Raw genomic sequence first — 4,625 nt, 5'->3', positions numbered from 1 at the left:
CCCCCCCTCGCCTCCCACCTCTCTATATCTCTCTGCGTGAGTGATGACGGTAGTCAATCAACGTGTCCTGCTACTCGCTCATGAATCGATTTCCTTCTCCTCCTCACACCGGCACGGTCCGAGCCCAGCAAAACAAAGTGTCCACGCCACTAGGAGCAGCCCTCCTTTTCCCGCTTTTTCTTCACGGTAGGGGGCACAATTTGTTCCTTTTCTCCTGCTAGACGGCAAACCGGAACCAGAACCGAATCGAACAGTTTCGGAATAGCGAGTGGATTTATTACTATTGCCCTGTGTGTTAAGTTTTCGCTACTAACGCTGGAGGAAGGTAATGTGAATCTGTGACGAATGGTTTCCCACACGTTCATTCATATTTATTTACATTCTTTTGCTCGTGGGAAAGTCGTCCTGTTGCTTTTTCTTCACGATTTAAGACATTTCTCTCTCTCTCTTTCTTTCTCTCGCTCTCTCTCTGCGTCTCTCTATTTCTCTCTCTCGCTCGCTCTATCTATCTATCTATCTATCTATCTATCTATCTATCTATCTATCTATCTATCTATCTATCTATCTATCTATCTATCTATCTGTCTGTCTGTCTCTACCACTATGTCCACCCCTCTGTCTTCGTTTTTCTCGCTCTACGGCCTCTCCCTCTTTGTCTGTCTGTCCATCTGTCTGTCTGTTTGTCTGTCTGTCTCTCTGTCTGTCTGTTTTTTTCTCCTTCTCTCTCTATCTTTCTCTCTCTCTCTCTCTGTCTCTCTCTCTCTCTCTCTCTCTCTGTCTCTCTCTCTCTCTCTGTCTCTCTCTGTCTCTCTCTGTCTCTCTCTCGACCTCACTGTGTCCATCTCTGTCAAGCTATCGGTCTCCCCCTTTTTGTCTTAATCTATGTGTCTCTCTTTGTCGGTGAGAGTGTGCATTTCTGCGTCTGTTTGTCATACTGACCGTCTTTAATCCGTTTTCAGGTTCAGGATTATACGTTTTCATGTTGGGATATGAGTGGTGGAATGCCAAAGTTGACAGGTCAAATTTTGCATCTACGAGTTGACTTCGATGTCTATTTTAAACAAATTTTAATCTTGAGAAAAGCATTTATTACATCATAGCCGCCTATTTGTAAAACAAAAGCAGCATTTTGTCGGCTAGATGGTGAGATGCACTCAACCTTTTTTTTTTTTTTTTTTTTTTTTGGAATATTGTGTTCTTTTACATGTGTTTGTGGCTTCGGTTGCGTGTTTCTAGGAGACATTATTTTGTCGAAGTTCAAATGCTAAATGTAAAACAAAATAGGACAAAGCAATTAAAGGTAGCACTGCAGCTCTCTCCTTTCGCTTTGTGGAATTTGCAGATTATTTGTATAACTATTTTGTGTAATGATATTTGAATTCAATGTCTTGCTACGTTATTCAAGCAGTTCCGTTCGTTTAGGATGCAGGAACTGCCTGCCTGGGACAACCCGGGCAAATGCAGGGTGGGGGGTGGGGGTGGGGGGGAAGAGTACAATGTCGCAGTAGACAAACGGAAATACCGAAGAATCGAATGAACTAATGTCTTCTGGGTACAACGGCGGAAGGTCTAACCCATGTACTGCAAACTCCTGTTCCCTGGGCTTTAGAAGATTATTTTGTTTAGTTTAAAAATTAAAATGAATAAAATAGTGAAAAATGTAATTGTGTCACGGCTTCATGCCTGGTAGATTGACGGATGCCATGCTTTGGTTTCTTCCTTCTTTTCTATCAAATATCTATGTATGCACTCGCTGGTGTCAGTAACATCTCTATCTCCGGCCTTTAGATATGCCCTGTTTAATTCCATTTGTGTTGCAAGTATCGTTAAACCCTTTCTATAACTAAACAATAAGAAACAAAAACAAACAAACAAACAAACAAAACAACGTCAACCCCAAAAACAAAACAACAGCAAAACAAAACAAAAGAAGACGCAAAACAAACAGAAATTTAAAGTTTTGGCACTCAAAATACAACTGGACTGCTAATTATATGCATCAGAAAATATACCATGAGGAGATCCTTGTGGTCTAGAAGTACGTAATTCCCTTGTCATTCAGTAGGTCCCGGGTTTGAAACCTGATTGCGACGGAACATTTTCTTCTCTACAATTTCCTATGTTTACCTCCTTTCTTGCCCTGAAGTCATTTTTTTGTAATCTGCTTTCATCTTCACCCCCCCAAAATACCCCCAAAACAAAACCAAACAAAAAACCCCAACAAAACAACAACAACAACAAAACAAACAAACACAAAAAACAAAACAACTCCCTCCTCTGCGCTCCTGCCTCTTTCTACTGCAACTCCTGTCTCCTTATTGCTGTCTTTCGGCCACACCCCTGATTTTAGGGGAGGTTCTAGCCTTCTCAGATAAGAACCAAAAAAATCTCGGAGGTCCACTTTGCACAATATTATGTGCCGGTCCTAAAATCGATGAGAGTAAGCTTCGGCCGCCACCTGGCAAAATTCATAATTTATTTCTACAAAAACCAATAACCTGGAAATTATATCTGTTTCTCGAATGCTTGGTTGACCGTATGCTGTTGCGAGCGCCGTAAAACCAAAACAATAACAGAAAATAATTATATTGTACCATCCCTACAGGTGAGTGATTGGAAGGCGCTGCACTGGTGTGTCCTACTTTTTCATTTCCCTTCTGTTGTTTCTGTCTATCAGTCTACTTCTTCAAAACACTAAATGCGCTCATATGACCTTAGCAGTTGCGAGCGCCGTTAAACCCTATACTACTACTAAACACTAAATGGCCATCATTGTGTCGACGTACTCGTCTTAACTCGAATAAACAAACAATAATCTTTACACATCTTCATTTAATACTTAAACCAATTACTGCACAATGAGAAAACAGTTCGCCAACTGCATTTGTCTGTGAGTTGTTGTAGACAGTGGTAAATAAGAAAAGCCTACCGCACAAACACGAGACGATTACTAATTTCGATCATGCTTTTGTTATTTTTATGGGGACAACTCACCGACAAATTACATTGTGTCGTTTTGTTTTACGAAAGGGGCGAAACGTCTGTCTCTTGTAAAGGACGTTTTATCTGTCTGGGCGCAGTGGAATCAGGCGCTCGTAAATTATTGAGCATATTGAGTTATTGGTATCACCTTTAAGCTTGTTAATTTAACTTGATTTTGATCGGGAAAATATGAGTTTTATCTTGAATGGAAGTCGAGGTATTTGCGATTGAAGGAGGTGGGGTGGGGGTGGGGGTGGGGGTGGGGGTTGCCTGGTGACAGAGGAAAAACATAGAGAAAAAGTCTTTTAAAGTTAGTGATTTCCAACGCTCGAGAGTCCTTAAAAACTAGAAGTTGACATTGTTTTGTGCCTATGATTAACGTTTTTCAATAGAACGCACAGAGAATTTATTTTAAAATGAACATGTCAGAGCTGAGCCAAAAAAAGAAAGATAAATTTTTTTTAAAAAGTCGAAAACATTGCCTAACATACAGAAACGTGCCGATTACTTCAATTTAATAATTTTGACGAGCGCCTTCTTTTACCACGATGCCTCCCATATGTATCCAAAGTTAAAAGTATGTGTCACCATGGTGAAATAAGGCACTCGTTGAAATATCAACATCGCAGAAACCGACAATTTTTCCGGCTAATTGGGAAATTTTTATCGAGTTGTTTTTTGACTCAACGCTTTTATGTCACTTTAAAACAAAGGCCTGTATGGATTTTTAGTTATAAATCCTTGATCAGTTGCCCAGAATACGTACATTTGCAGTTTTCAAAACACTTTAGCTTTGAAAGTTATTAAAATTCGCGGCCACTTTCAGGATAATTGTACCTCTCAATCCAGGAGACTTCAATCTCTTTCAATCGCAAATACTCATTAAAAAAAGAAAAACTCCCCACATTAGAGTACTGAAAACACACAGAGAGAAAAATCTCGTACAGTACTCTCTAAAATAGCACTAGACGTAATACTCTTAAACATCTCCTTGGAAATGTTCTTTTGAGAGCACCGACCTCGATGTTACCCATCGCGTGCAGAACGTTAGTTCATCCGTTTCACACAGTTGCACCGAGTTACTTCAAGGTACATGGTCTATTGGCCGATGAATTGTGGTACATTATTTACCGAGAACGACATAAACCGCCCTCAAACCGACACGATCAAGAGTGAAAAGAATTATGGGAGCTGAATATCGATCGAAAAAAGAAAAAAAAAACTCTGATTGAATACATTGCAATTAAGAACACATGTTCAGAAAACCCTGGCGCCGCACTTTGACTTAGCATAAGTCACGCGCGCGGTTCTTCAATTCTACCAATATGTTAGGTTGAAAGAGGTGCTGACTAGCAGGTTCTGTCTTAATTAACTGATACTGATGGTATAGCTGTTGACTGATGTGACATGGCATTTTAGATCTACTGGTTTTCCTCAGTCTTTTCTCCCCTCTCTCTCCCTCATTCTCTCTCTCTCTCTCTCTCTCTCTCTCTCTCTCTCTCTCTCTTTCTCTCTCTCTGTCTCTCTCTCATGCACAGAAGAAAAGGGAGATAGCAATAGAGATACAGAAGGGAAGAGAGATAGATAGATAGATAGATAGAGAGAGAGAGAGAGAGAGAGAGAGAGAGAGAGAGAGAGAGAGG

General features: G+C 40.4%; 1 protein-coding gene across 2 annotated transcripts in view; it reads left to right on the top strand.

The window, feature by feature from the left end:
* aplB (adenylate cyclase) overlaps window positions 1-4,625 on the top strand; it is a 118,763-nt gene that overhangs the window by 38,162 nt on the left and 75,976 nt on the right. Inside the window, exon 1 of one of the 2 annotated variants that reach the window (XM_013081611.2) lies at window positions 130-325. The exons of the other annotated variant lie outside the window; for it this stretch is intronic. The gene's annotated coding sequence lies outside the window, so the exon portion shown is untranslated. Of the gene's footprint in view, window positions 1-129; window positions 326-4,625 lie in introns of those variants that run through there. 2 annotated transcript variants of the gene reach the window in all.

Source organism: Aplysia californica, unplaced genomic scaffold (assembly GCF_000002075.1).
Source record: "Aplysia californica isolate F4 #8 unplaced genomic scaffold, AplCal3.0 scaffold00138, whole genome shotgun sequence".
In the NCBI taxonomy this organism is placed as follows: Eukaryota; Metazoa; Mollusca; class Gastropoda; order Aplysiida; family Aplysiidae; genus Aplysia; species Aplysia californica.
The sequence above is the reverse complement of the archived record's forward strand: the minus strand, read 5'-3'. Positions and strand labels throughout refer to the sequence as shown.